The following is a 7895-nucleotide window of genomic DNA, read 5'->3' as shown; positions in this document are numbered from 1 at the left end:
AGTATGTCTACCAACGGAAGAGGGAGCTGGAACCCATACATCAGAAAAAACAAGTTGCAATGGCTTAGTAGAAATACTAGTGGAAACAGGATATGGTAATTGATGAGCTTTCACTTTTTGACAAGAATCACAAATAGTTTCAGACTACGCTCGCCAACACATGGGAGCTGATTATTTTTAAGCACTTGCTGAACAATAACAAAGAAGGATGTCCTAATCGTGCATGCCACTGTTCTGATGAAATTTTGAGGACACCAAACACTTGTTTATTGAAGCTTCGGAACTGAGGAATTAAAGGGAAGAGCCCATGCACACATCTACCGCGGTAGAGAATTTTCCTCGTGGCATGATCATGAATCAAAAAGAAGTAGGGGTGAAACTTGAGAAAAACTTTGTTATCTATGGCAATACGATGAACAAAAAGAAGATTTTCTCAGTTTGTGGGACATGGAAGATATTTCTAAGATGAATATTCCGGTTAGGGGTATTGACAATTGCATGACCAACATGATCTATCTTCATACATTCACCGTCTGCGTTAGGGACTTGATCATGGCCACGATACTTCTCGTGCATGGTCACCTTTTCAAGCTCATTGGTGATGTGATTTGTGGCTCCAGAGTCAACATACCAATTGGTATCAACTCCATAAGATGTATCTGCAGCTGCTGGAACTTTCTTGCGTTGGGAATTGTTCTCGACGTAGCGCTAATCACAATCCTTTGCAATGTGGTTTTTTTTTTGCAAATTTGACATTTGTTTTCATACTCATCATAACCTTGAAACGGATGACCCCTATTATTGTTGTAGGAGGGGCGCCGGTTATTGCTAGAGTAGTTGTTGTTGTCGTGGTAGTGGCCACCACCGCCGCCGACGGCGGCGGCTGTTTTGTTGTTGTAGTTGCTGTCGCCGCCGGTGTTGTAGCTGCTGCCGGTGTTGTTACCACCATAGCCGCCGCGACCACGACCACCAACCTTGAGGTAGCCCTTGGGAGACCCACCACGGCCCCTGTCAGCGATATTGGCAGAGGATTTGAAGGCACCTGCCTCCGTTCGTTGGAACATCTCGACTCGTTGGTCGAAATTTGAGACCATGCCGAAGAGATCATCCACGGTCAGTGCTGATAATCCATATCAAGCCCCTCGATGATGAAGGAGAGAAGCTCCTCGTCCTTGATGGGGTTGCCAGCTGTAGCGAGCTCATCAGAGAGGGCTCGCATCTGACCAAAGTAAGTAGTTGCAGTCTGCGAGCCTTTTTGGGCGTTTGAGAGGGCGATGCGGCCATTGTTGGCGCGGGAGCGAGATTGGGCGGCGAACATGTTAGCGAGTGCTGACCAGATCGCGTGGGATTTTTCTAGGGATGCAACCTGAACGAGAACTTCCTTGGAGAGGTTCCGGAGGAGATAGGTTGATGACCCACAAGTATAGGGGATCTATCGCAGTCCTTTCGATAAGTAAGAGTGTCGAACCCAACGAGGAGCAGAGGGAAATGACAAGCGGTTTTCAGTAAGGTATTCTCTGCAAGCACTGAAATTATCGGTAACAGATAGTTGTGTGATAAGATAACTCGTAACAGGTAACAAGTAACAAAAGTAAACAAGGTGCAGCAAGGTGGCCCAATCCTTTTTTAGCAAAGGACAAGTCTGGACAAATTCTTATATAAAGGAAAGCGCTCCCGAGGACATATGAGAATTGTTGTCAAGTTAGTTTTCATCATACTCATATGATTCACGTACGTTACTTTGATAATCTATAATACCTAAATAGTTCATCCCACTATCCTATTTCTCTTGACATGCAGCCTGTCCACGTCAGCGAGCCAGTCACGTCATCGTTTCACAACTGACTTAGACTTACAGGAGGGACCGACAAGGAGTTTACCAGCGTAAAAAATGGCCACATCAGCCTTCAGTCACCGGTTGGGAGGATGGACCATCGGCCCACCAGCGCCACACACGGACGCACTCTCCCTCGAGTAAGCCCACCCACCTGCTTTCTCTCTCTGTTGTGAACCCACCAAGATTATTTCTCCTGAAAAAGACATGTCTTTCCAGTCGGCGGTCAGATCCAGAGGCCCTCACGACGTTGTTCTGTCCGAGCCCTCCTCGCCCAGCCGCCTCCCCACGCCGGCGGTCAGAGCCAGAGGACCTCCCTCATGGCATTGCTCTGCTCCATGCCGTTCTCGCGCCGGCGGCCGGCTTGGACAGATCGGACATGACGCGGCCCCAGTTCCAGGGGGATCGGGAAGGACGCGCCTGATGCGCCCATCCCCGCCGCGATTCCAGCGGGATGAGCTAGGCAAGGAGAAGCTCGGCGGCCTGCCCCGCCTCCTTGCCGCCGCCATTAAGACTCCAAGCCATTTCTGTCCAGCCGGTTCAGCATGTGCGCATGCTACTGGTCTGCTCCGGGCTCTCCTCGTAGCGGCGGGCCGGCGGCCTAGGACGCATCAGAAGCAGCCGTCCCTGCGGCGGCCCCTGTTCTAGCGGGATGACCTCGGGAATGAGAACCTCGCTGGCCTCCCTCTGCCTCCTCGGCGCCGCCATCAATTCCGCAAGGTACGTATGTTTGGTGTTTCTGATCTAATATTCGTACGTTTCTTGCCGCTTGCTGGTTGCTCGGTGCTTGCTAGCTTAACTGGACGAGGACGGCGATCTACGGTGTACAGCTGAAGCTCATGTTATCCTGTTGTTCTTCACTCTCTTTTTTTTTCCTTTGCTCACACGAGCCGTACATAGCCTGTTGCTTCAACTGCTGTGCAGCCCAAATGCTTGAAATGGCCCACATTGTTTATCTTCTCCGTTTCCATAACTACCTCCTACAAAAAAATCTGCTGCAGGTAATTGATGGTCGACGCTCCGCTTCCTCTCCCCACGATGTCCACAAGAAACTGATGGGTTCCCTTTTAAAGTTGCTGCCCCACTCATTTTATTCCAATCGTCCTCCCATATGGACGGATGAATTCTCTCCTCTCTCCTAGCCATTCCCTATGTCAGTCATCTTGGTTATTCTTCACTCTCTGCATACCTAGGCGCCTCAGGTTTATCGGTCCTATTGGCACATAATGTCCCCGTCCATCACTAATTCTGAATTTTTGTGTGTTTCCTTGATATGTACATATAATTTTGCTTGATTGAATACATAGCTTTCAATTTTTGTTCTTTCTCTATTCTGGATGTTTGATTGATATTCATTTGTTTCATTGAATACACAACCTTGCATTTTAATTCTTTCCCTATTCCAATTCGGATTTTAATTTTGCTTGATTGAATATGTAGCCATGCATTTAAATTCTTCAGGTTTCTTCTCGGCTGCCTTGGGATCGAGCTGTTGTTTTCTTACTGAAGATTACCTCCCACACACTCTCCAATCTGAAGGTAGATGCAAGTTACAGTTTCTGAGTAATTTTATTAGATGGTATACCAATGAAAAAAATAGCGCGCTACAAAATATAGCGAGCCCCTTCTCAAAATGCTACACAAGTTATAGCGCGCTAATAGCGTGCTATATTTCAGAATAGCGTTTGCACAAAATGCTAAATATATCCACAAATAAAGTATTTCAGTACCTTAAGACACCATCGTAGATAGACATAATCTAGCCAAATAGGAAGCACAAATTTTAAACTGAATGTCAAACTATAGTCAATCTATTTAACATATATTAAGTCTGAACACTGAGCACCTAGCCTACATCTACCGTGCAATAACCACAAAATAAACCTGTCCTTCCCTATTTTTCTGATATTTTTCATCATTTGAACGCTATAACGCTACACGCTACAACGTTATAACGCCCTGTAGCGCGCTAATTACGTGAATAGCGTCATAGCGGCTGAATTTGCTAAAATATAGCGTTTCCTTCTGAATACGCTATAACTGCGCTATAGCGTCGTTATAGCGCGCTATTTTTTTCGTTGTGGTATACACATGGGAAGATTACTATTTAGTTTCTGACTATATGCGTTTCTGAGCATTTGTGGGAAGATTACTATTCAGTTTGTGGCTACATGCAAATTTATGTTTCAGTTTCTGAGTGTTTGTGGGAAGATTACTATTCAGTTTCTAACTATATGCAAATTTATGTTTCAGACTAGAACCTTCTTACTGAAGAGTACTTCCCAGGCACGCTCCAATCTGAAGGTATATGCAAATTTAAATCTTTTACAGCAAAGCATGTTGGCTCGCTTCCTTTTTTGTTGAAGTTCCACAATAGTTCTTCTACACTTCCCTCTGTAATTGTTCCATGTAGATTTTAGGTAAAGAGCACAAACTATGGATGCATTAATCGATTATTCTCGAGTTACTTCTGTTTGGTCGACAACAAATCACTGAAACTTCATAGTGTGCTGGAGATTACGAATAGATAGAAATTGTGAAGATAAATCTTTTTGTTGAACATTCTCATGCTACTTTTCCCATTTATTTGCTTTTAGGCACGTGAAGAGTTTCCTGGTGTCACAAGCTTACTCCAAATACCACAAATACAAGTGTGTAACGACTATCTAGGTAGACAGCACAGATCTAAAAAAATCAATTAAGGTCTAGCGATTGATCTAATTTTCCTTAATACATTGTGTTTGTGCAAAACCTGATTTTACAGCACATGCTCAGCGGTGCTTCCGTTGGACTGCGCTTCATGGGGCCGAAGCCTCCTGATCAAGGTGCTTATGCTTCAAGGTACAGCCTCCGCGCACTCTCTCATAGCAATCTCGATGGAGTCAACCTCTCTTCCCGATGTTCCTCAGTTGCTATTTTTTCTATCTCAATTTCAATTGCTCATAATTGCTACCTCGCCTTCAAAGTACTGGTTCTTAGTTATGGTTGACCCTTTTGTGCAACAAATTATATTGGATTCGTTGCAGCAATCACAGGTAGACCCACGCTTAAACATGTGTCAGTTAATTTACTTCTACTTTAAACTCTAATGGCCCCTTATTATTATTCTTTGAATCTCAATCTTATAGTGGCTTGCAGATAAATCAACCTTGCGGTCATGGTGATGCTGAAGTCTCCCTTCATCTCCATCTTATGCATCACACAGCTGGCTCTCCGGTTATTATGATGTTTTCTGCTTCTCCATCTCGCAGTCAGCTTGCAGCCTAAGCTTTACATAATGCAGAAGCATGCATAGTTGCGCATCAGAGAAGGCAAAAATAATAATAATCAGAGGTGCCTAGGTATACTGTCGTGAATGACAGCCCAAAATAAATAGCAGTATGCTGCACAAAATTGTTCCGCTTTTTATTATAGAAAATAAGATTATGTGTAAACCCACATTTTATGTTTTTTCTATGGAATGCACAACAATAGTTTCTACTATGATGCTATCATTGTTTTAAGTTTTACAAATGGATGAGATGTCTCTATCAGCTCTACTTCATGTTTTTTTCCCTGGTCGCCTTGATGATAAGCTCTGAAGGTAAGGAGTTAAAGAAAATTTTCACATACACACATTGTTTGGTTTTTCATCACATTTTCTCAAGATACTTTAAATAATATTTCGTTAAAAAAATTCTTTCTCATTTTCATATACAGTGTTTCATAAAATCTCATGTTTTTAAACATCAAATATTCATTAGCCGTTCCCGCAGCAACGCGCGGGGTATCTTCTAGTTTGATATGTGGGTGGACCGGTGCTTGGGTGCTGCCCTTCCTTAGACAAGCCCCCCACTTATAATTAACCCCTCTCGCAAGCATCAGCAACTACAAAAGAAGAATTAAGATAAATCTAACCATAGCATGAAACATATGGATCCAAATCAGCCCCTTATGAAGCAACGCATAAACTAGGGATTAAGCTTCTGTCATTCTAGAAACCATCATCTACTTATTACTTCCCAATGCCTTCCCCTAGGCCCAAATAATGGTGAAGTGTCATGTAGTCGACGTTCACATAACACCACTAGAGGAGTGACAACATACATCTCATCAAAATATCAAACAAATACCAAATTCACATGATTACTTGTAACAAGACTTCTCTCATGTCCTCAGGAACAAACGTAACTACTCACAAAGCATATTCATGTTCATAATTAGAGGAGTATTAATTATTATTAAGGATCTGAACATATGATCTTCCACCGAATAAACCAACTAGCATCAACTACAGGGAGTAATCAACACTACTAGCAACCCACAGGTACCAATCTGAGGTTTTGAGACAAAGATCGGATACAAGAGATGAACTAGAGTTTGAGAGGAGATGGTGCTGGTGAAGATGTTGATGGAGATTGACCCCCTCTCGATGAGAGGATCAATGATGATGACGATGGCGATGATTTCTCCCTCTCGGAGGGAAGTTTTCCCTGTAGAACAGCTCCGACGAAGCCCTAGATTGGTTCTGCCTAGGTTCCGCCTCGAGACGGCGGCGCTTCGTCCGGAAAGTTTCTTTCTTATTCTTTTCAGGTCAAAACACATCATACAGCAGAAGATGGGCGTCGGAGGCCTGCCAGGTGGCCCACAAGGACGGGGGGCGCGCCCTCCATCCTTGTGGCTGGTAGGTGGCCCCCTCTGGTGCTTTCTTCGCCAATATTTTTTATATATTCCAAGAATATTCTCCGTGAAGTTTCAGAACTTTTGGAGTTGTGCAGAATAGGTCTCTAATATTTGCTCCTTTTCCAGTCCAGAATTCCAGCTGCCGGCAATCTCCCTCTTCATGTAAACCTTGTAAAATAAGAGAGAAAAGGCATAAGTATTGTGATAAAATGTGTAATAACAGCCCATAACGCAATAAATATCTATATAAAAGCATGATGCAAAATGGACGTATCATAGGCCACGACCTGCTGGTCCTGGATGAGCCAGGGGTTGTAGGCGGGGTTGGGAACGGTCTCTTCTTTCCCATCAGAGTTCTTGGTCACGATGATCTTGGTGGGTTCGGGTGTGGATTGATCGGTGTACCCATATAGCCCAGCCCCCATGATTTGGGAGCGAGCTTGGGCTTTCCAGAGGACATAGTTTGTTCGGTTGAGAGGCTCGGATGTGGTGTAATTGAGGCCAAGGGAAGAGACTTGGGTGGAGGAGGACATGGTGGCTCAAGGTGGAAGATGAAGGCTGTCGTGGTGAGGGATTTTCGCTAGATGTGATGGAAGAAGGAGGCTCTGTATACCATGTCAAGATGGGTAAAGCGTCTCAACTCCCAACAGGGGAGCCCGCATGAGTTTATGTTGATCTGGTCGTGAGAGTTACAAGATGCTTCTAGTAGGACTCCTAACCGAGAGAGATATGTTACAGGAGGGAGATAAAGACATAGTAACAGCATAACAATAAAGGATCCTATACCTACCAGAGCGTGTAACCCAAGCCATGTGCCATAACAGCCGCTATAATATACCCATAACAACCGCCATAACATATCTTTAACACCATGTAACACTGATGATTTGTATTTCGCCCCTGAGTGATTTTCGGCTAGCTTCGCCACTGAAATCTTGTGTGCAAATTCTCAATATGCGGGAATGCTTGCTCCCCCAGGATCATCATGTGGAGCTGACATATCCTGTGGGTAGGTCTAAGGGCAACGCCAACGTTTCTACAATACCTATTCTGATTGATATGTGACGAAGTTAGGCATGTTTTGTCGCTTGTTCTGCCGACTTCCTCACCATAGGACTTATTTTGCTTAAGTTCGCACTCTGAGGTCTCATGTTTGTAGTTTGGCTCAGCTACTTTGGCTCGGCCCCGGTGCTAAGAATAGTTCTTAGGGCATTTGTAACTGATCTTCTATAACAGGTTAGAAGAGTAAAATTTTGATTTTACTCCTAGTTGATCCCAATCGGCGCTAGTGGAGGATAAATTATCCTCAGCCGTGCCCCGTCTCCCTATATTTACTCTATCGCTCGGCGGTCGAGTAAAATATCTCCTCTCCTCCTCTTACCTCCCCGCCCCACTCGCG

General features: G+C 44.4%; 1 long non-coding RNA gene across 5 annotated transcripts; it reads left to right on the top strand.

The window, feature by feature from the left end:
- Positions 1-2005: 2005 nt before the first annotated feature.
- Positions 2006-5367, top strand: LOC123168578 (uncharacterized). Of its 5 annotated transcripts, XR_006484416.1 has the most exons (6): positions 2006-2554; positions 3296-3373; positions 4088-4138; positions 4432-4504; positions 4599-4675; positions 4973-5367. It is a non-coding gene; the product is annotated as an uncharacterized lncRNA (long non-coding RNA). The 5 variants fall into 5 exon arrangements; XR_006484415.1 differs by having other exon boundaries at positions 4599-5367; XR_006484412.1 differs by having other exon boundaries at positions 4088-4504.
- Positions 5368-7895: the final 2528 nt, after the last annotated feature.

The sequence above is a fragment of the Triticum aestivum genome, chromosome 7D (assembly GCF_018294505.1).
Source record: "Triticum aestivum cultivar Chinese Spring chromosome 7D, IWGSC CS RefSeq v2.1, whole genome shotgun sequence".
Classification (NCBI taxonomy): Eukaryota; Viridiplantae; Streptophyta; class Magnoliopsida; order Poales; family Poaceae; genus Triticum; species Triticum aestivum.
The sequence above is the reverse complement of the archived record's forward strand: the minus strand, read 5'-3'. Positions and strand labels throughout refer to the sequence as shown.